The 23,755-nt window shown below is 50.7% G+C and overlaps 6 non-coding genes across 6 annotated transcripts; all 6 read right to left on the bottom strand.

Moving 5' to 3' along the window:
• Positions 1 to 3,538: 3,538 nt before the first annotated feature.
• On the bottom strand, positions 3,539 to 3,610 carry Trnam-cau (transfer RNA methionine (anticodon CAU)). Its single transcript has one exon. It is a non-coding gene; the product is annotated as a tRNA-Met (tRNA).
• A 69-nt stretch (positions 3,611 to 3,679) lies between these two features.
• On the bottom strand, positions 3,680 to 3,751 carry Trnam-cau (transfer RNA methionine (anticodon CAU)). Its single transcript has one exon. It is a non-coding gene; the product is annotated as a tRNA-Met (tRNA).
• Positions 3,752 to 4,106: 355 nt separating this feature from the next.
• Trnam-cau (transfer RNA methionine (anticodon CAU)) lies at positions 4,107 to 4,178 on the bottom strand. The gene has a single exon. It is a non-coding gene; the product is annotated as a tRNA-Met (tRNA).
• Positions 4,179 to 9,187: 5,009 nt separating this feature from the next.
• Trnam-cau (transfer RNA methionine (anticodon CAU)) lies at positions 9,188 to 9,259 on the bottom strand. The gene has a single exon. It is a non-coding gene; the product is annotated as a tRNA-Met (tRNA).
• Positions 9,260 to 9,328: 69 nt separating this feature from the next.
• Trnam-cau (transfer RNA methionine (anticodon CAU)) lies at positions 9,329 to 9,400 on the bottom strand. The gene has a single exon. It is a non-coding gene; the product is annotated as a tRNA-Met (tRNA).
• A 69-nt stretch (positions 9,401 to 9,469) lies between these two features.
• On the bottom strand, positions 9,470 to 9,541 carry Trnam-cau (transfer RNA methionine (anticodon CAU)). Its single transcript has one exon. It is a non-coding gene; the product is annotated as a tRNA-Met (tRNA).
• Positions 9,542 to 23,755: the final 14,214 nt, after the last annotated feature.

Here is a 23,755-nt window from a genome sequence, read left to right as displayed (position 1 = left end):
TGTGCATTTTGGTACGCCAAGGCCACTCCCTCCTTGATGATGGAACCCCACATTAATATGATCTAAGTGACAACAAAATACATGCGCACCACAATCAAAAGCTTTCTCCAGTTCTATCTGGAGCACAGCAACGCCAAGTAAATCTTCGTCACAACACTCTAGCACACACCTGTCCTGCATCTTGTGAATGTTTGAGCTAATAGTTCTGCCTTTGATTCCACAAGTTTGGTGTGTGCTCTCCAACATTTCTTTAATGACACCTTGACAGTCGCGCTGCCAGAACCTTCCATAAAAATCTTGTAGTCGACATTGTCAGCGATATGGCCTATACTGTCACCAGTTTAAGTTTTTCCCCTTCGTCCCGTTTTAGGAAATAATATCGTATGCGCTTTGCTAAAGGAGGGCGGCAGAGTTTTTCCGTTCGTACGCCTCATTGAACAGCTCAGCTAACCCCGGGGACAGTTCTGTTCTAAACGTCTTATACCACGCTGCGGTTAGGCCATCGGTTCCCGGTGACTTTCCGGGGTTCAGATGACCAATCGCGCGTTCCACTTCGCCTTCCGTTTCTGCCTTCTAACAGCTTTTTTGTGTCGTCACTAAGCCGCGGCAAGCGCTTAAAAACTCCTCTTTAAAACCATGTACATTCGCTTTTCGAACAGCAAAAAGTGACTGATAATACGCAAAAAAGGCCCGTTCGATGGTTTGATTGTCGCTCGCGAGAGTCCCGTTGCAATAGACCAAGCGCCCTTTTTGTGGGCGTCTCACCCGCGGCAGATCATTTGCTCGAGCGCGAACCCAGCGCCTCGATAACGCTCTCTGTCATGCAGTTCTAATTTTTCCTTGACACTGCGCCCTCGTCTTTACAAGTCCCAGGCTCCCGACTTTCTAGGGCTATCAGCTGCTGCAGTGTTTTCTAAGACTTCTTTCTTCTATTTGCGCTTCGAATTTAGCGTGCTCGATCTGTCTAGCGCTTTCATTTTCACCTTCTTCTTTAAAACACTCCCATTTCTCTGCTACTGTTTTCCGTTTTTTTCCATAAGCACTTCATTAATGGTCTCGTGCACTGCTTCTAAAAATAGTTCATCTTTTAATAACAATGCGTTCAGTTTCCATAAATCCCATTGAAAGCCTTACGCTGTTTCTTCATGCCTATGCGACACACAACCAAACAGTTATCTGAAAACGACACTGGCTCAACCGATAAATCGTGACACATAGGCACTATATCTAGGGATAGGTATATGCGGTCTAAACGCGCATGGCTATTGCCTTGAAATCGCGTGTAGATCACTTCGCGATTTGCTGCGACACATTCATACACGTCTTCCAAGTCATTTTCGTTTATTAATTTGCCCAGCACGTCATGCTTTGTCACGAACGCCAGTGCTATTGACTCTATCGCGAGCCCTTAAAACACAGTTAAAATCCCCTAACAAAACCACCCTCTTATCACACTTTGTCCACTGAAACAGGTTGAAAAAAAACTGAGCACGCTCTTCTACACTATTCGGTGCGTATACGCATATAACTCTGAATTCAGTGGCACCATAAACAAAGTCACAATAAACATTCTGCCCGACTGGCATGAAAAAACACTTAGCACAAGAAGGCTTGCAATTTTTTCACAAAAAGAACACAACCTGCGGACGTCCTATCGCGTGGCTTACGACCGCGTAATATCGGTCAGGGAAACGGCGCACCATGCTCCCGTCTCCTCCTCTCCGTCTACCTTGGTTTCCTGGACGGCTAGGACGTCTATGTCTTGGTCTGTGAGCAACCGCAAGAGCTGACTTTGCCTACGCCTAGCCGCCAACCCTCTGACGTTAAGCGTAGCTATGGGGAATGGCGGAGTCAATGCCATGGTGACTTATTCGCTAAAGGAGTAGGCCCGGAGCATGGTGCTTACCTTTCACGACCAGCCCTCGGCTAGCCGCCTCCAGGACCATCCTGCTTCCCGGCGCTGTTTTCTTTTGCCTTGTCCGCCAGTCTCCTGTCGGTAGGGACTTTCGGCTTAGGTTTGAGACTAAGCCGCCTCCCTTGCGGCGCCTTCGCAGGCGGCTCCTGGCTGTTGGTGGACGACGCCCCGTCCAGCTCTCCCGCGTCGTCGAGTGGACGCTTTAGCGTGGCGCTGGTCACGCACATCTCGTCCTCGCTGTCCGCCGCCGTCTCTCCCTGACCCTCCGTTGTGTCGGCTGTCCCCACTGGAACCACGTCAGTCTCGACCCGCTCAGGCTCGACCGCTGACGGGGCGCTGGCCGGTGTAGTCGAATGCTGGAGAGTCTCCGGAACCTTGGGTGTGTCTGCCGGCGCCGCCCTCCAGTAGTCACAGGGACCACTGGGCTTCCGACCCCTTTGGCGGCGTCCTCTGCCTCGGCCGCGTCCATGACGTGCTCAGCCATCGCCTCGTTCTTCGCTGGCCCAATTGCACTGGCGTACGTTCGAACGCAATCGGCCTCGACGTGTCCGAAGCGTTTGCGGCGTGAGCAACGGGGGACCTTGCACTCTCGGCGGACGTGCCCTGTGCCTTGGCAGCGCAAGCATTGCATCGGCCGACCAGGCACAACCAGCAAGGCCAGTTCTCCATCGATCCTGATCTGGTGCGGAAGGTCTTCGACATTGACGCCGCTTTTCAGCTTCAGGAGGGCTGTTCTTGTGGTCGAACACTTGTCGGCCATGCCCGGGACACGCCACCGCTCACGGCTCACCTCCACGACCTTGCCGAAAGCCGACAGCCGTCCGTACTTCTTCGTCGCTCACCCCGTGAAGCAGCCAGTGAATTCGCAGCCGCACCTGCTGGTCCTGTGGGTCGACGACGACGCAGCGCCGCCCCTTCACCTGCAGCTCCTTCAAGGCGAGCAGGCGTTTCGTGGGAGCGGCATCATTGAATGTCATCGCCCACAAGTGGTTAACCTGGTACGCACCGAGGCTTACCACATCCGGCAGCAGACCCGTTGGCGTCAATGCGTCCCTGAAATCTTCGACCTTGTATGGCCTCGCTCGTACATCACCGTGTAAAAACACGGTGTTGATAACAAGTCGTCCTTTTGGCAATTGCGGCAAAATAAACTGGTATTCGCTATCCCGTTCCTGTTTCCGCGGCTAAGATTGGCCGCTGTCGCCGCTCCGCCGGAGCACGATCCTGCGATCCGTTCAGCACGGCTGCCGGAAGCAGAATGTCTGCGCCACTCTGCTGCGCTCTGGCTACATGGGAAAATGTACACTAAGTACCTGTGCGAGAGTTAAAAGGACACTAAAAATGTTAGCAGAGCGGGTTTCGATCCACGGACCTCTGGGTTATGGGCCCAGCACGCTTCCACTGCGCCACTCTGCTGCACTCTGGCCACGTGGGAAAAGGTCCATTAAGAAAGACTGCGAGAGTATAAAGGACACTAGAAATGTTAGCAGAGCGTGGTTTCGATCCACGGACCTCTGGTTATGGGCCCAGCACGCTTCCACTGCGCCACTCTGCTGCGCTCTGGCTACGAGGGAAAATGTACACTAAGTACCTGTGCGAGAGTATAAAAGGCACTAAAAATGTTAGCAGAGCGTGGTTTCGATCCACGGACCTCTGGGTTATGGGCCCAGCACGCTTCCACTGCGCCACTCTGCTGCGCTCTGGCTACGAGAGAAAATGTACACTAAGTACCTGTGCGAGAGTATAAAAGGACACTAAAAATGTTAGCAGAGCGTGGTTTCGATCCACGGACCTCTGGGTTATGGGCCCAGCACGCTTCCACTGCGCCACTCTGCTGCGCTCTGGCTACGAGGGAAAATGTACACTAAGTACCTGTGCGAGAGTATAAAAGGACACTAAAAATGTTAGCAGGAGCGTGGTTTCGATTCCACGGACCTCTGGGTTATGGGCCCAGCACGCTTTCCACTGCGCCACTCTGCTGCACTCTGGCCACGTGGGAAAAGGGTCCATTAAGAAAGACTGCGAGAGTATAAAAGGACACTAAAAATGTTAGCAGAGCGTGGTTTCGATCCACGGACCTCTGGTTATGGGCCCAGCACGCTACCACTGCGCCACTCTGCTGCACTCTGGCCACGTGGGAAAAGGTCCATTAAGAAAGACTGCGAGAGTATAAGAAAGGACACTAAAATGTTAGCAGAGCGTGGTTTCGATCCACGGACCTCTGGGTTATGGGCCCAGCACGCTTCCACTGCGCCACTCTGCTTTTTTTTTCTTTATTGCCTGCATGCATAACAAAGGAATACATATGTACATGCTAAACATGTCACCACACTTTGGCTAACATTACATTATTAAAATCTCTTAAGTTTCACTAAATCATCAAGAATCTCCACCCACACGCTGGTTCACTCTGCGCACGATATATTTCCCGAATATACGCAATACTTTCGATGAAGTGACTCTCGTCGAACGGGCATCCACATCAACATGTCTAACTGCCATTCTCGTTTTCCACAGACTGTGGAGGCCAAGGAGCATAAAACTATCGTACGGAACTCCCCCCGCATTATCTGTTGGTAAAAAACGAATTCCCAAAGGCGTAATCGGTAGTTCTTTTTAAGGGTCCGCTGTAAGACGTCCCAGTGGAAGATTGCATCCCAGCAGTCGATGAAAGCATGTTCGATGGTTTCTGGTTTGTTGCAAGGCAAGCAGTTTACAGTCCATGGAACATCTATGCCTTTTTCATCCAGCCATGTTTTTACGGGTAGCGTGTTTGTATGTAGCTTGAAGAAAAACGTTTTTGAGAAGGTCTAATTGGCATCTTTTAACCCGTTTCAATACATCGTCTCCGTGGCCTCCCCAGTTTACGGATCTGTACAAAGGTATCGGCAACATTGAATCAACTAAACCTCTGTACAGTGTTTTTCCTGTCACAGAACACAAATACTCCATTGAAAAGCGAGTGTACAAAAAAACGGAAAGAATCAACCCCTTCACGCAAATAGCCAGTGACGCTTCCTCCCGTCATATCTGCGGAAGTTACAAGAAATTGCGGCAGTGCTTTCCCCAATCTAACTTGAATCACTGTGCGCAGAAAATCGTTTGTCTGCTCACGCAAAAAAAGAAAACGAGACACAATTTGTCTGATAAAGAAATGTGACAGACCTAGCCCACCACTGCGGACGGAACGAAACAAATTGGTTCTGCTTGCCCTCTCCCAACTTGAAGCCCATATGAATACGGCAAAAACACGGTGCATTTTTTGCACATTTGAACGACACATAGATAGGATTTGCAAGACGTACCACACTTTCGCCATTAAGAAAATATTACACACGGTGGCGCGTCCAAACATTGATAAATGGCGCCCCTGCCAAGCCTTTGTTTTTTCCCTCATTCTTCTCTGCCTCGTCACACCAATACTGCTTACTGTCCTTATAGTGCTCGAGGGGCACACCCAAGTACTTAGCCGGCGTTGTTGACCACCGGACGTTTGCAAAATGAGCCGGTGTATTGTCCCAGTGACCGTGCCAAATCCCGAGGCTCTTCTCCCAATTTATCTGAGCTCCAGATTGCTCACAGTATGTCTTTACGAGGCTTACAGCTTCAAGAACGCTGTCGCGATCCTCGCAGAAAACCGCGATGTCGTCAGCGTATGCCAGTATTTTAACTTCAGCACGTTGTAATTTGAAACCTCGGATGTTTTCATTGCGCATCACTGCTAAACAAAAGGGCTCGAGATATAGCGCGAAAAGCAATGGGCTTAGAGGACACCCTTGTCTGAGGGAAGACGTCACTGAAAGCTTCGCGCTGAGAGACTTGTTAATTATAATCTGTGTAGTACATTGGTCATAGGCCATTCTCACGCCATCTAAAATTATTTTTCCAACATTCACGTACTCTAAAATAAGAAAAAGAACATCGTGGGATACGCGGTCGAAGGCTTTCGCCAGGTCAAGCTGCAACAAAGCAACGCGTCCAGCGAAAGCATCGCAACACTCCAGAACACTTCGTGCTACGTGTGTGTTTGTAGCAATCGTGCGACCTTTAATGCCGCAAGTTTGGTGCGGGCCGACTAGTTCAGTTACGACTGCTTGAAGTCTCTTTGCCAACACCTTCATGAATATCTTGTAATCGGTATTTGTAAGGCTGATTGGCCTGTAACCACCCACCTATAAGAGCGTCTTGTGGTCATCTGTTTTAGGTATTAAAACCATGTGCGCACTCCTGAAAGACTGTGGCACCCGTTGCTTTTCGTATGCCTCCGCGTATACATGCTGCAATACTTCAGCAAGCCAAGGTGCAAATGCCTTGTAGAAAGCAGCTCCTAATCCATCGGGACCTGGCGACTTGCCTGCAGGAAGTTCTTCGATTGCGCGTTCTATTTCCCGCACGCTTATCGGTTCCTCCAGACTAGCTTTGACCTCGTCATCGACACGTGGCATGAAATTTAAAAACCGTGCTTCATATTCATCTCCCGCATGGATTGGGACCCCGAACAATTGGCGGTAATGTTCTATGAAGGCCTGTTCTATCATATTCTTGTCAGAAGTAACACCATCACGATAAGTAATCTGTCCTATCTCATTTTTTCTCGCATACCGCTTTTCATCAGCAAGAGCGCGTTTGTTCGGCGTTCCATCAGCCCATAGTCTTTCCGCACGTGCCCTAATAACTGCTGCTCTATATTTTTCTCTGTCAATGGCTTCCATCTCGCTCTTTATTTTTCTAATTTCTTCGCGATACTTTCCCGGCTGCGCACTATCCATGAAATAAGGAAATCGAGTTCCTTCTGGAGCTCGTTTTCTCTCATTTTTTCATTATAGCGTCTAGTGGTGCCTATCTCAATCGCAGCCATCTTCACGTGGACCTTAAAGTCTTCCCATGCTTCCGCGTAATGTAAAAACTTATTTCTTAACAAGTTTCTAATCTGGCTGGTAACATCATTCACAAACTTCTCATCATCCAAGTGTTTTTCGTTAAACTTCCACATCGCCCAATCAAACCGCAGTTTTTTGGGCTTGGTACCCAGTGTAAACCATACTATGCTATGGTCGCTAAAAGACACCGGCTGTACAACATAGCTATCGCAAAAAGGCACTAGATCTAACGAGATATAGGCTCTGTCAAGTCTTGCCTGGCTATCTCGCTGATAGTGCGTAAATGGCGGCTGCAATGTACTGGCCATAAGGCGACCTACATCTTCTAGGTTGTAATCGCTTATTAAGTGTTTAAGAACACTGCACTCCTGTCACGAGCGGTAGTACGTTTAGCGCGATCTTCTGCATAACACACACCAGTTAAAATCACCCAGAAAAATGATCTGTCTGTCGCATTGAAGGTACCGTTCGACATCCGTGAAGAAAACTTCCCTTTCGTTTATGTCATTTGGCGCATACAAACAGATAAGCCTCCATTGTGATCCGCTAAAATGAAAGTCGAGGACTATCAGTCTTCCGTTTTCGTTCACAGTGACGGCCTCTTCACTGATACCAATGCCTCTTCGAACCAAGACAGCGCAGCCACCAGACGTGCCAACAGCGTGACAGATGCATACGTTGTAATATGTTTTAAAGGGCATTACCATTTTGTTTGTTTGCTCCTCACTTTCAACTTTCGTCTCTTGTATGGCGATAATATCAAGGTCCTTTTCAACGCATAGACGGCTCAGCTGGTACTGCCTCCGCCTTGCTGCGAGGCCGCGCACATTAATAGTAGCAACTCTAATTCCCCTCTCCAAATTCATTGTTAATACTTGAAAGAATTAAACACAACACATAACAGTACATAATCACACGTAGCACCGTTAACTCTTCTCATAGTTATGTCAAAAAGTGTTCATTACGGCCAGAGCAGCTGGTTTTCTAAACAAATGCAGTCCACAGCGTACCTTTCTCGAGGAGCCGCTGTCCACGCCATTCCTTCGATAATGGTTAGCACTCGAGGGCGCGCCCGAGTGCTTTCGCAGGAACAAGTCTCTCAGTCTACTTAGGTGCCGTTTCCGCCGTTCTCTTGTCCGGCGGGATATTCGGCGAGGGCCGTATTGAGAACCGACGCATTCCCGCCGCCTTTTGCGGTGGTTCCTCGCTGTTCATTGCGTCGGTCTTCGTGCCGTCGTTCGTTGACTCCTCTCGTGTCCTCTTCCCTATCGAGCCTCCAGCCTTGGTTACGTCCATAGGTCGCTGCCAGCTGATTCCGAGATGTCCGGCGCTGTCTTCGTCGCTGTGTCCTTTTTTGGGCGTCGATTATCGAGTCCTTGTTCACATGCCTTGAAGGTGTTCCTGGCCCACGCGCTGCTCCGGCCGTTTGTCCCTGCGGTTTCGCCGATTCCGTCTCCTTGACGCTTCCGGCTGAGGCTTCCTCAGCTTCCACTTCATCCATAAGAAGTTCAGCGTTTTCGTCTGCGGCCGTTGGCACTGCCACGTTTGCGTACGTCCTCACGCACTGCGACTCTTCATGGCCGTGACGGCGACAACGTGTGCAGCGCGGGACGCGGCAGTCGCGCCGGATGTGTCCTGTGTTGCGGCACCGAAGGCAGAGTGGTGCTCTTCCAGGAATAACTACTAGGGCTTCCTCACCTGCTATGCGTAGCAGATGGGGCACGTCATCCGCCCCCAGGCCCTTCCTCGGCACCAGGGTGACCAGTCAAGTCGAAGAGCCTTTATCCTGAAGGCCGAGCACACGCCACTTTTCCCTCGCCACGTCGGTGACTCGGCCGTAGGGTGCCAGGGCTTCACGAATGTCTTCATCCGGCACGGTATGCAGCATCCAATGTAGCTTCAGGTGCAGTGCTTGATTGCCGGGGTCAATGACGATGCACCGGCTGTCCTTCACATTCACTTCTTTCGCCCGTAACAATTCTTTCATAGCGTCACAGCTTTTGAACGTTACGGCCCAAACGTGACTCATTCGATACGCCCCCAGGGCAACCACGTCCGTCAGCAATTTCATGCTTGACAGCATATCACGGAAATGTTCCACCCTGTATGGCCTTGCACGTACATCGGCGTGTAAAAATAACGTATTAATAACGAGTCGCCCTGTCGGTAGTTGAGGCAGAAGTACCTGGTAATCCGGATCCTCGTTGGCAAAAAACCTTGAACCGCGGCCCTGCTGGGCCGCTGAAGCCGCTCCTACGGAGCTCATGTCAGACACGTCCGCACCCTACGGTGGCCGGAAGTAGAATCACTGCGCCACTCTGCTGCACTCTGGCCACGTGGGAAAAGGTCCATTAAGAAAGACTGCGAGAGTATAAAAGGACACTAAAAATGTTAGCAGAGCGTGGTTTCGATCCACGGACCTCTGGGTTATGGGCCCAGCACGCTTCCACTGCGCCACTCTGCTGCGCTCTGGCTACGAGGGAAAATGTACACTAAGTACCTGTGCGAGAGTATAAAAGGACACTAAAAATGTTAGCAGAGCGTGGTTTCGATCCACGGACCTCTGGGTTATGGGCCCAGCACGCTTCCACTGCGCCACTCTGCTGCGCTCTGGCTACGAGAGAAAATGTACACTAAGTACCTGTGCGAGAGTATAAAAGGACACTAAAAATGTTAGCAGAGCGTGGTTTCGATCCACGGACCTCTGGGTTATGGGCCCAGCACGCTTCCACTGCGCCACTCTGCTTCTTTTTTTTAACCTGTTCATAGCGATACATACATTTAGGCAGGACATGCACTATCGGCCCCAGCAAAAAGAACCAAATGGGCAAAGCGCTAGTGTATCTTGTTGGTGAATTAAAACAATATTATTGACACTCGCGCTACTTCTGTTATTTTATGTAACTAGTGCGTTGCACGGGTAACCGCTGCCCTGCACAAGCCGCGCCCTAATGTCTGGGAACATTCCAGATTATTTTAGAATCTTGTTGTAGGCGTGAGCGCGCAAACGCGAACAGTTGAAATTATTCTGGAACTAACGCGGCCACCAGCGATAAAGCTCAAATGTTCGATGCCGCATGTATAAATGCCTACGCGCCTTACTGCAGATCAGATTATCGACGGCCGACGCCTGTTCGCCGCTGTCAGTGTAAGCGTGTGTCGCTTGTCGTTTTACTTCTCGTTTACCGGGAACAGGTTCGCCCAAGTAAAAAGTTTAGTCTTGAACAAGCCGACTGCTGCCTTTGTTGACGTCACGACCCCGTGACATCTGGTGGAGGTGCTGCTTCGTTCACATTCCAGACGTCCCCGTCAGGCCGTTTGCCCAGCCCAAGTCGCGAAGACGACGCTAAAGACCACCCGGATCTTCGAGCGAGCCGCAGGAAGAAGGCACTAGCGCCAGAGTAGGGGCTCCTCCCCGAAAACACCAAGCAGTGCAAGACTGTATGTAACTTCGACCGCAGGGACGACGACAACCCCTGTGCTGCCTACACCGATGGTTCTCCAGTAGCCCAGAGTGCCGCCAACATTCCGCGGACGCGGAAAACTGGCTAAAAGCATATGACTGAATTGCCGCTTTCAACCACTGGGGCAAGGACCACGAGCTGCGGAATGCCTATTTAGCTTTGGAAGACGCCCCTCGCACCTGGTTCGAGAACCAAGAGCGAAGCCTGACAACGTGGGACATTTTTCTCGCCAGGTTCCTCGCGACGTTCACAAGCGTCGTCCGCAAGGAGAGGGCCGAAGCTCTGCTCGAAACCCGTGTGCAGCTGCCAAATGAAAACCTGGCACTCTTCACAGAAGAGATGACCAGAGTATTCCGCCACGTAGACCCTGCCATCCCCGAAGAGAAGAAAGTTCGCCTCATCATGCAAAGAGTTAAGCAGGAGCTCTTAGCGGGATTGATTCGGAACCCACCAACCGCTGTCCAAGATTTTTTTTCTGAAGCGACAACTATCCAGAAGACGCGGGATATGCGCAACCGGCAATACAATCGTAGTTCGACGCCACACTTCAACGAAATCCAAGTGCTCTGCTCCGCCGACCTGCGTGAGACGATCAGAGCGATCGTGCAGGAGGAGCTGCGAAAACTTCTACTTCCATTGCAGCCTAAAGTGGATTCCGTTGCCGACGTCGTGCGCCAGGAGATCCAGCAAGCCCTGGGCGTTCCTCATCTAGCAGAGCCGCAGCCGCAGGCTATATATATGAGCTACGCTGCTGCAGCGCGTCGTAACGCTCCTCCTACGCGCCCACGTGAAGCCGCCGCCACCGACGCCGTACCGCCCACCTGTAGGCCAGCGCTATACCTCGAGGAAGGCCGACGTTTGGCGCGCCCCTGACAATCGCCTGCTCTGCTACCAGTGCGGGGAAGCCGTCCACAGCTACCGCAGCTGCCAGTACCGCCAAATAGGCCTACACGGCTTCGCCGTCAACGCACCGCGTCCACAGCGTGGTGAGCTGCCATGCGACATCGCCGACTACTTGGCCACCACTGAATTGGAACCTCGGCGTACGTTGCGTTTTCTGTCGCCTGGACGCCACCGGTCCCCTCAGTGACGACAGCAGTACAGCGGCCCTGACCGAGGCCGTTCTGCGAGCCCATATTCGGAAAACTAAGGGCAGCAACCGATGGAGGTGCGGTTGCTGTACGACGAACTAGCGAAGATCCTCCGCCGACGACAACGACGCCGTGACGTAACCTTCAGCACATGACGCGAACCAGACAGAGCCCTGACGATGAAACTTCGCGGACCGAAGAAGACCCGACGATGCAACATGGAAGCAGCGGAAGAAACCGACGCAGCCGTCATCCGACGCCACGGCCTAAGCGCAACGCAAGACGACGAACTAGCGACCTCGACGTTCTTATCGCGCCAGGTTCCTCGTGCGATAGAACGCAAGTGCCCCCCCCCCCCCCACCCAAAAAAAATTCCTGGCTACGGGCCTGTTACCTGCTCTACGATGAATTCTTACAAACTCGCCTAGATTTCCGTTCTCGTAATCAATAGTAGCACTTATCCTACGAGCTTCGTAATCTTGCAACACTGCTCCAGGGATGTCATACTTGGCGTGGACTTCTTAAAATCACGGCGCCGTCATCAACTTAAGAACCAAGTCGATAACTCTATCGTCGGACAAAACGACACCGCCGGATACGAATCCATGTCAACGTGCCCTGAACGTGCTCGACGATCAAGTCGCCATTCCGCCTCGCTCCAACGTCATAATTAGCAAGAGGAATAATTATGGCGTAGCGGGCACTTAACATCTGTACTTGCAGTAGGCATTCTAGGATACCTCGAAATGGCCAATGTTTCGCGCACAGTCGTTCGTTTCCTTACGGCACGGTTGAGGCATGCACCGAGAGCCGAAGCTAGGCCAGCACTTGAGAAGGCGATGCGCATCAGACACGATTACGCCATCGCGTTCTACTCTTGAAGGCAAAGCTCAAGCGTCCTCCAATTTTTTTCTCGCGCGTTTCCTCGGTCTCCAAGTGTATACACGCGGCAAGAGAGGTGCTCTTGGTGTTATGAAATGGTAACTAACCAGTGCGAGGAAACCTTTCTTAAGCGAAGCTTGCTACGAGTTAGAGCTTTCGGTGGTGGCGTTGTACGCAAAAAAACGTTGCGCTTTAAGCGTACAGAAATGCATTTTCCAATAATTGATGCTCTTTCAATCGTGGCCTTGTCGGCGATCAGCTGTTTCTGATATGGCAAATATGAACTAATACTGAGATGACTTTTCATTTCACTTTGCCACATTTCATTGTTGCCAGGATATGAGCGCATGACCTCACGTTCCGGCGCCGGAACACGATTCATTAGGCACGAGGCCAACTGCGTAGGCGTGCCTTCAGGCCACGTCCTCGACCAATCACAGCCGTTTCACTTCCCACGGCGTCGTCCAGAAGCACGCAGCTACAGTTGAGATGAACAACATAAATTCAACATTACGGTTCGTTTATTTACAAGGTCCCGCTAACACCACTGATTTGAAGTATGGCGCTCAGAATTTACGGAGCGTCCGGTGGTGAACTCCCGCAGACCTGGTTGCAGGTCGATAGCGAGTCGAATCGATTCGATCCGACGAGGCAAAGCCGACTCAGCAGTGTGGGCCTCGACGCCTTGACGCACCGAGCGCTGCCCTGGGCGTTCATATCCGCGAAGTACGGGAACCGGATGCTTCGCGGGTCGCACGTGACAGCCAGCGGGGCGAGACAGCGGCTCCGCTGGGGCACCGTGGCACCGTCGAGTCGTCGTCGACGAAGGTGCGTGTGCTGCAGGCACGTCACGGAGCACTCCCTGAGCGACCTGAACGCCCGGCCACCGCGGGACGATGGACAGTCACCCATCGGGAAGTCCCAGTGGACGCAGCGAGCACCGTCGAAGAACCACCACTTTTCGACCACGTCTCGCCTGCATACGGAGGTCGGCGGAAAGGATATATATATATGAAAAGAAGCAACATAAATGTCTTACTCTATCATCAGTTCAATGTGTACGAGCTCGATTCATCAAGATTGCTCGCATACGCCTATTTCTGCAGCCGGCAGAGCACGTGCACACCAAGAAAAGCAGCCTTTATTTTTTTATCGTGGCGTGCACACCGTTGTATTAGCTCAATGAATATTTGCATTGCACTGCTGACCACGAGATGCCCAGCCCCGGCTGCCGCTTCGCAATGTGGGCGCAGTGTAAATGAAAGATAACGCTCGGACACTGCAAAACAAATCCCGAACCTTTCGTTATACACTGCGTCCATTAAAACTTACTCTGCAGTTAACCTCTTGAACTAAACTGCCTTGCCTTGCCTGCCCGGTCGAACTCGGAACATATCTTTCCAAAGCGCACCGCTGTCGTCGCGTTGCTGACGTTACCCCCACTAAGTCGTGCGAGTTCTGCCATGCGCTGTGTGCATAGATACGTGCCACGCGGCTGAAACAGTAGTATTCCAGTTTTAGGGGCGAAGCACCTTAAGGCCGAGCCTTGTACCCCCCGCGTCTAGCGTAGCCCTGGTTTACACGGAGTCTGCTAGGGGCGCTGCGGTAGCAGCGCTCGCACCCGGCGCGTGCTCTGGTTTGAATGGAGACCGCTAGGAGCGCGTTATGCTCTCAGATGCATTTCATATGACCATAAACATCCAGCGATAACCACGGGGACATGTACAGGCCTCGTCTTCGCTAACTTCAGATTACATCCCATTCAAGAACCCCTAGCTCTTCATTTCACCGATCACAAGGCGGTCCTCTTGAAGGGGAAACGAAGTCCGCACCTCAACACCATATACGCCTTAAGACATCAATAAAACAACATTGTATAATATACTGTACACACGTGTTCGGACCTCAACCACCTGTGTTGGGAGTGCCCCCTCTACATCCCACCCCGGGTTCGTGCCCTGGCCACCATAAAGCGGGGACCCTGGCCTTCCTCTCTCCGGACATGGGCCTGTCCGGATCCCACACTTCCGGATCGGGCCATCGAGCTCTGGCGAGCACTCATCTTGTTCCTCCAGGACCCGGCGGCACCACCGGTCGGCGATCGGCTCCGCGACAGCCACAAGATTCAAGCGGCCCCCACTTAGCTGCCTCCAGAACGTCCTTTAATAATGCGGAGGCAGCTCTACCACTTCCTTCTACCCTAATACTCCCCCCCCCCTTTCCACCGCAGCGCCTTCGGCGCATTTCAAAGTGGAATAAACGTCGTTTCATTCATTCATTCATTCATCATTCATCATTCATTCATTCATTCATTCATTCATTCATTCATTCATTCATTCACACGTGTTCGTCACGCATTTGCATGCTGGAGTGGGCAATGTACGGAAGATTCACGGTTACCCGAATGATCCCGGTGGGTGCTTCACCCACTCATCATCATTCACTCCGTGGATATGCGTGAATTTTCCATTCTAAAAGACGGGCGTGCAAACACGGACACAAGAAGGAAGACAAGACACCACATACGCCGATTAACAACTGCAAGGGCGCACAACGGCGGAAAGAAGGCACGAAGACTTATCTGCGCATGCCCAGGCAATAGGCGAGCCTATCACTCCGGCACACGTGGAGGTCTACGTGAAAGATAACTGTTAAGGTATTTTATTTCTTCTTTGTACAAGATAAACCACGGTTGGCTTACGCGTGCGGTACCATTATTATCGCCATGCCATGCCTCAATCATTAGATGCGTTTCTTCATTACTGTGGGTGTACAAAACTGCGCATTTATCGAATTTCGGCGTTCCCTTACACGCTCGACTATGTAAAGAGAGATTAGAAGGTGAGCCTCCGGTTAGCAATTTCTTATGTTTCAATAATCTCTGGTTAACGCAGCTGCCCGTCTGTCCTACGTGAGCATGCGTTGCCAACCATCGATTAATTTGCATAAACAAGAAATCAAACGCATTAACATATTTGTTTCGCGCAGGCCCCCACGTGTGCCGTATTGATAGCTTCGCCTGGTCATACGCAGATAAGTTTTCGTGCCTTCTTTCTTTTCCACCATTGTGTGCCCTTGCAGTTGTTAGTCGGCGTATGTGGTGCTTTGACTTCCTTCTTGTGTCCATGTTTTCACGCCCTGTCATTTAGAATGAATAGTTACCAACTAGCTCAGCTTTCTGTTAATCTAAGCTTCCAGTTTTTCTGTAGGTAGGAGCATCGCTCTCCGCGTGCGCTTCGACCGCGAATGCACAAAACCGCTAAAGGTAGCTACGCTGACAAGCAGTCGGGTGCTCACTACGGTTTCATAGACTACGTTCATTGCTGACCAGCCATATATGGTGCGAACAACGGAGCGAGTTCGAGCAGCGAACACAACGCAGCACGAATTTCCCATGCGCCAGAGTGCTACGTGTCCAGTGGCATAGGCAAGGGGGTTGGGGGGTTCAACACACCGAAATTTTGCAATTTTGCATCTGTGATATACACACACATACAAACGCACGCACGAACATACAAGGTAAGATTGAACCCCTCCCCCTCTCTTCGAAAAATTTCTGGCTACGTTACTGCTACGTGTTCATGCAGATCTGCGCTACCAGAAATTTTTTGCTGACTATGGATGACGGTATACTGGTGCGTTATGTTTTTATTGCGCTATCAAATCGTTCGTCGCGCTTCTTAAGGTGTGCGACTGCTGCCTAATATGGGAATACTCGCGTAGCTTAAGGGCATCGATCGAAATGCCTCGGTGATGCGTTTGGAGTATGGATCCTGTCAACCGGAGGTTACTAAGGTCCATCCTATATGAGCCACCGATTGCGTTCGCAGGCTGCACGGCCTGAACGCTGTATAGCCTTCATGGTATGTGTACAGATCAGTTTGTAACAGACCTGCTAAGGGCGAACTAATGCATACTAGACATTCAAGAGTTTCAAGTTGGGTTAGCTATTTCACGTTCCTGACATGGCGAACGTCGCATAGGTGAAACGGCATGTTATACACTTATATTCTTACGGTTACGTCTACTTCCTCTTCTTGTTCGGCTCATACCCGTTGCAGTATGTATCAGCGTTGAGTACTGCTGCAGGGGTGTAGCTAGAACGTTTTTTCGGGAAGGGGGGGGGGGGAATCAACCACGCTTTATGTATGTTCGTGCGTGCGCTTTTGTGTGCGTGTATATATAGGCAAGCAAAATTGAAAATTTTCGGGGGGGGGGGGGGGAGGAGGGTTGAACCCCCCTAACCTCCCCTTGTCTACGCTCCTGTACTGCTGGTATTCGTGCAGAAGGAGTGGTTGAAAAAATTCGGCAGATCCCCCGTACCGTGGGAATCGATGTTATGCGAAGCATGTACGAGATGGTGATTGTGGCGTAATTTTTTACATTGAGCGAAACGTTACAGAATGACGCTAGAGAAATGTGGAAGTGGTATACGCACACTCATATTTTGAAGAGTCGCATATGTATTATATAACGAGTTGTTTACAGTTGCGTAACGATGTCAACAGCAATATGGGTGTTACCAACACCAGACGCGGTAAGCTGACATGTAGTGCTTATATTCTTCAATACTGGATAGCGCGAATCCGAACAACACAAAGAAGAAACATATGCATAGGACATGCGTTACTCGCTACTAAGCCTCATTCAGGATAGTTTGCCTGGATATACACACAGCCGAGAGGCACGCGCATGCGCACTGCACGCACGTTACAGTCACACTTGCAGTTGTTACAGTTGCGTTACAGTTGTTATTCTTATACTTGTCCGTTACGATGGAGAACGCACGCACGTTTCACGAACCCCTGTGTATGTGCAGAAGGGGTTCTTGACAGTTCTTGAACTGATCAGTGAGCACCAGCAGCTGGACCGGACTTGTTAATAGGATCCGTTCGTGATCGCGGCTGCGAGGGGTCTAAGTGTAGTGTAGTGCGAGGTATAGCACAGCTGGTGAAAATCCTGGATGCCTCTTACGATGAAATGATCTATGATGCCTCCTGTCCTGGACTTGGCAGCGAGGTTTCTTCATGCCCTGTCTATATTCAAGCCTTCCTTCACGCAGTATAAAGACCAGGCGTTGTTGGGTCTTGATAAATCAATGTTGAAGTCACCGGTAATGTTGAGAGGCCTGGTTCTCTCGGCAGATTTATTGTAGGAAGCATTGACCCCAGTTTTTGCGTATACGACGTGGTCCACGTTGCGGACCACGTGGACGAGTGGATGGTAGTTAAGCCTATTCTAGATTATTACAACTTCAGTTTCCTCACTATCCTTGCGTCCGCCGCGGTGGTGTAGCGGTTACGGTGCTCGGCTGCTGACCCGAAGGTCGCGGGTTCGATCCCGGCCGCGGCGGTCGCATTTCGATGGAGGCAAAATGCTAGATGCCCGTGTACTGTGCAATCTCGGTGCAATTTAAAGAATGCCAGATGGTCATAATTACCGGAGCCCCTCGCTACGGCGTCTCTCATAATCATATCGTGGTTTTGGGACAGAAAACCCCAACAATTATTATTATTATCCCTTTCCTCGCGTGTCAATGTGTGTGTTCGCGGTTACTGTGTTGGTTGAGTCTTTGTATCACCTCAGGCACACACCCGCATAACATGAACTCCGGTATGCGGGTATGTGCCAGACGTTACCGAGAGAAAGGGTTTCATGACGTACGCGACAGGTATTTTGCGTTATTCATGTCATGACCAGTGAATCGTGTTTGTCATGCAATGATCCCCTGCTGTGTCAATTTTGGTATATAACAAGTTATGGAGACGACCGGGAGAGCGCCCAGACGTAGGCGGCTAGATAGATAGATAGATACGTAGATAGAAACGCCCAAAGTGCCTGAGGTTCGCTAAGAAATGGTTCGCATTTAAAAGAACGACAGTCTATCGGCACTGCCGCGCGAGAGGAATTTCGGAATTTAGGATTTTCGATTGAGTTGGCGGACAACGCTTCGGTTTTACGACCACCTATCTGAGCCAACTAAGTACTGGAATTGATCGAAGTTTAACATGGAAAGTTTTCATGACGTAAGAAGGCGCAAGAAAGACTGCACAGAATAGAAATCAACAAGACTATACGTGCTCTTCCTTCTTTCTTTTTCGCGCCTTTTTTACGTCATTAACCAAAAGCAGTTCGCCCAACTTTCCACTGCACTGAGTAGTTTTCGCATGTACAGTACTGACGGATTGAAATAACACACCAAAATTTTCAGTATCATGGCTGGTATGCACAATTTCTCGCGATAAACATGTCCTCTCGAGACGAATTTGGTTTCTAAAGATAATGTTGGCTCTGATATACACGTTCGAGTTGAAATTACGCCGATATGACCTGAAGTGAAAACGGCGGAAACAAATGTATGTGCGTCGCTTAGCCCTAAATTGTCCTGTTTCAATGCATGAGTACTGTACATCAGCACGTTTTCGTTGCCACTAATCAGTAGTTGGTGGTCATTTGGTCGAACTTTTACATGTGGATCAACGCAATGAACTTCTACATGGGGATCAATACGTCGACTGAGAAAAAGAAGAAAGAAGATGGCTTTCGCCTTGGAGTCGTCCAAGGCGAACGCATAAGGGTCTGTTTGAGCTTTTTTTCTGATTGTTAAACTCGACAAGTTACCGCGAGCAGTCGGTGAGGAGGACGCTCTCGAAGCATCGTTCGCGTGGCGGGTCCCTGGCGCAGCTGTCCAGGCAAGTGCCCAGGTTGCGGAACCTGTTGGCGCCCCGGTTGCAGACGCGAACACGGTCGCGCTCGCTCCAGGCGCACGAGCGAGACCGGTCGTCGTAGTAGGCCTCGCGTATCTCCTGCTCGCAGTACGTGTAGAAGCGGCGGCCGCACCGACGGTCCACGGGCCTCTGCGAGGAAATGCGGCACGCACAGGAAACATTAGAGGGGTTACACCGCGGCTCAGTTCTATCAGTGGTCTTAGTTACAGTGCACTAGTCCAACCGAGTGGCTCACCTATGTACGCGCTCTTGAGTTGAATAAAAGAGCGAGCAACAAGCTTTGTCGAATCGCGGTTCCTTTGCGTTGTATAGTCGCAGGAGATTCTATTGCTCTGCGACCAAATCTTAAATCTAAAATCCATGGAATGGAGGAATTTCGTCACTGTGCGATAGGTGAAAAGTTCCCAGGGTCCAGCTCCATGGCATTCAATATCAAGAGATTCAGAGGTACACTGAACGCTTCGAGAGAATGTTGGAAAAGTCTTCGGCGGAGATTCTTTTGAAGGAAACTATTTTCCTCGATAAAAAATGAAGCTTCTATATCCGATGCATTACGGTTTTCCTTGAATTCCCCGTTGTACACCATGAATATATAGCGTTTGCTAATTTCGCCCAGGCGGTTTATGTTCCTGCAGGGACTGAAAGTTCTCTGGTGGGCACTCTGCACATATTGGGCCCAAACCACCAATGTAGCTTGAAGTATGCCAAAATTAGGCTTGTGGTAGCGAATCCATTTATTAATGACATTCTTTTCATCTCGTCATTTGCATTTCTCACTGTGGAAATAAAAGAAGGGTAAAACTTCAGTAAAGTGACTTGTTGGGCGAGTTGGTTCATTCTTACGGTAGAATAGCGCAAATACCACGACGAGAGAAGATGGGAGACGAATTGCGCTTGTTCGTCTCCCATCTTCTCTCGTCGTGGTATTTGCGCTATTCTACCGTAAGGGTAAAACGCAGGAACTTCACCAAGGACGTGCTCCTCTAAGATAGATGCCACCAATTAGCGGCGACAGTGAGTCGCTCTCTCACGCACAGTAAGCTTTCGGAAAGGGGCGGTGGAGGATCAATGCACCGACTGAGAAGAAAAAGAAGATTGCTTTCGCCTTCTAGTCGTCTTAAGCGATACTTTCAGTTTATTTATAGCGCACCCTAACTATTTGTAGAGCACCCTAACCCTGGTTATTAGGGCGAAAGCCTTATGTGGCTATGTTGACGATCCTCTCCACGAGATTTGCGCGAGACTTCGCGACACCTTAAGCTCTCGTAAGGTCTCGCAGAGTCACGCCAAAACACCACGCGACCTTTTCCGTGCGATGATATCACACCATTACGTCATAATGTGAGATATCGCCAAAATATGTGACGTCATTATGACATCATGGCGTCATTCTTGGTCAACTTGTGACATCATGGCGTATTTTTGCTTGGTCAATGTGAGCTTATCGTGGAGACAGTGCAAGAAAACGTTAGGTGCAGAACGCTTTCGGGGGAAGGGGAGGAGAACAAAGGATCGCGATACAATCGACTGAAGAGAAAAGGAAGATTGCTTTCGCCTTCAAGTCGTCTTAGGCGAAGGCATAAGGGGCCGTGTGAATTTTTTTTTTCAATTAGTACGTCTGGCGCATTAGCTATTCCACAGTGGTGTGGTTTCGAGCAACAGTGCGTGATGCTGCTAATTCTGCAACAGAAGTGAAGGCCGGCTAAAGGCTGAAAGTTTCTCATGGCTCACCGTTTGGTTTTCGGTGTGCCGCCGAGGAACAGGCTGCGTCTTCGTCTCGCTCTTTCGTAAAGTCGAAGCCGTTGTGACGACGACTGTACGACGCCTGGTCATCACCTTAGTTCCAATCCTGGCCGCAGTTCTTCTCGCCTCAATCGATGCGACGATCCTGCGGCCGCCCGCCGCGGAAAACTCTTCCAGCCCGCGCGGCAGGGTCGAGGCCTCTTTCCTGTTCACCGTCGCCGTCGGCCTGTCAGCGGTCAGTGCCAGGGTGATCACAGCGGCAACCAGCGCGGCCACCAGCACCCCAATGCCGAAGTTCTGCAGCCATGGTTGCTCCGAACCGTCTCGCTCGTCCCTGTCCCCGCGCCGCAACTCGTACGCCTTGGACACGGTGTCGAGGACGTCAACGCGAGCGTTTCCCGAAGGCGGCGATGACTGCGGCGGTGTCCCCTGGAAATTGGGCGTCATCGCTGGCCGTCGTCCTGGAGCCAACCTCGCGTTCGAAGGCTGCCGTGACTCGTGGAATAGACGCGACGCCGACGCACCTGCAGGACCAGCTTTGGCGTTGACGTCGCTGCCGAACTGGAAGTCGTACTTGGCGTCGTTGGGCCGCGGCGTCGGCCACGTTTCCTCTTTGGACTTCCAGACGGTCGACTCTGCAATTTCCCCGACCGTGCCCTCGGCGACGTTCCCCGTGCTGGACTCGAGGAAGCAGACTCGGCGAAGCTTTTGCCTCTCGTCATGAACGACGGCCGGTGGTCTGCGGATCTTGGAAGTCGATATCATGACCGAGAGCCGAGAGGTCAGGGACTGTGGACGCTATCCTCCTTCGCGTTGTTCGCCAAAAGGTTTCGCCTTCCTTCTCCCTGCGTGGCTTGATTTCCTGGCATGATCACGCGAGCGCGTGATTAGTCGATGATGATCCAGTTTTTGATGGCTTTGACCCACTGAAGGGGATGGGCCAAAAACCGGGCGGTAATTACCATGACGACCCGCCAAGTAAAGTTATCTCTGTTGTATGGTGCCTACTACGTATGTTTTCTTCATTCGAAGCTACATACGTGTAAACTTACAGAATATGTGCCGTTCATGTTGCAGTCGCCTATAAAGTACAGCACCCAAACGAAACAACAGTGTGTGCGCTCCGGCGACGAGTGACATGGGTGTAGGAAAAAACGTCCCCGGAATATACGTCCCCGGAAGATACGTCCCCTGAATAAACACCCCCGGAAGAAACGTCCCCGTTGGCATCGCTCTCTAGGAAAAGAAGTCCCCAAGTGATAAATTTACCGAAAAACGAATCCAATGCGAACTCACTTGACAAAACACTGCATTCTGCATTCGACACTTCGCAAATTTTCGGCCACATTGGGTTAAAAAAAGAATGAAGGTAAAACCGAATCGTATGTCCAAAACCCTCGATCAGGAAATCTTCAGTTTTCGTCGTCCCGGCAGTATATATAGTCCTCACACAGGTTGTGAACACTCTGCTGCATGGCCATGACCGCTGATTTGTGCTTCTTCTTTCGGGGTGCACCGATACGAGACTGGGCCACCTTCAATGTCACGGTGGCTTCCTCCGAGCGCAAGACGTCAGAGGCCCTCCCCACTGTTGGGCGGCTGTGGCCCGCGATGCTTCCGAGCCTTCTGTTTCAGGCCTCCGCATGATTGTTCGTCCTGTGTCCTCCATGAACAGTGGCCGAGTAGGCGTTCCACATAGAAGTAAACCTGAATTTCAGTAAACTACAATCTTCGCGCGGATCTTCTCTTTTCTTTCTTTTTTTTTTTTTTTTGCAGTGGGAATGACTTGAAGGCGCAACGTTTGAGGGCCCCTGTTTGGGGACGTTTTTTCCGACAACGCAAATGGGGACATTTCTTCCAGGGACATTTGTTCCGGGGTCGTTTATTCCGAGGACGTATCATCTGGGGACATTTATTCTGGGGACGTTTTTTCTGGAACCCGAGTGACATATAGGCAAATGAGTAAGTTTTGCAGCGAGGACAGGCACTGCTTCTGGCATGCGTTGGAGTTTTCCTTGTGGTTTGATGTCTATCATAAATACCAGGACACAAGGAAAGAATGAATAAAATAATGTACATGTGCCTGGAAAGGTACTGAACTGGTAAAAAAAGTCCGGGGAGTCACCGTCGCTCTACAACCGAATTCATCTCAGACTGACAGTGTTCGGTGTGCCTGTTGTGTTCTTTTTTTATTTTATTGCGATAGCAATGATATGGACACTCTCGCTTGGTTTTTACCGTCGCCGTCTGTCGACGCCGTCATGTCCCAGATATGTATATGTATATATATGTAAATAAAAGCCACAAAGAAAAAATTTCCGAAGCGAACCACCAGGATTCGAACCTTCGACCCCCCCCCCTCGCTCCGCAGCGCGCTGCCTTAAACAACTCAGCCACGCGCCTCCGGCTGTTTAGCATAACAACGGCGAGTTATTTATATACACCATTTAACGCAAACGGCACGCAGAGCTCGGAGGCTCTTCAGTATGTGTAATATCACCTGCGAGATTACGCGAAGGGCGCGCTTAAAGCAACGCTCCTACATTTTTCTTCAGACGCGCACTAAAAGGTGGCCTCTTTCTGTAGCCACTGACGATGTGGAACGCCGCGTAAACGATGCGTCTGACGCCACCGCACGGCAGGAGACTTCGAGAGGTAAGGAAAAGAAGTCTAAGAGCGTTGGGTTGTAGCGCGCTGCTCAAACACGAAGATGTAACAACCGCAACAGTTAGTTCGCGCTCGTCCTGTGTGTACCTGTGCGTTCTTTTCGAGTGTCCTTCCTTGTGTTTGAGCAGTGCGCTGCAAAGTGTTGAGCTTTGACCGTTGTTAGTTCGCGGTCGTCCTGTGTATGTTTTTTTCGCCAGACCTTTGCGCTCGAGCGGCGTGTTGCAAGTACTGAGCTGCTTGCTGTTCTTCATGTGACATTCTAATTCGTTCCTATCGCATTCCTTGCTTCGCCGTTGCGGCGAAACTGTGACTTTTTTTCGTTCCACATCACGAGTGGGTAAAGCATAAAAGAAAACTAAAAATGCTAGCAGAGCGTGGTTTCGAT

The sequence above is a fragment of the Rhipicephalus sanguineus genome, chromosome 6, assembly GCF_013339695.2.
Source record: "Rhipicephalus sanguineus isolate Rsan-2018 chromosome 6, BIME_Rsan_1.4, whole genome shotgun sequence".
NCBI lineage: Eukaryota > Metazoa > Arthropoda > Arachnida > Ixodida > Ixodidae > Rhipicephalus > Rhipicephalus sanguineus.
Note: the sequence above shows the minus strand (reverse complement) of the source record. Positions and strands in the feature narration are given on the sequence as shown.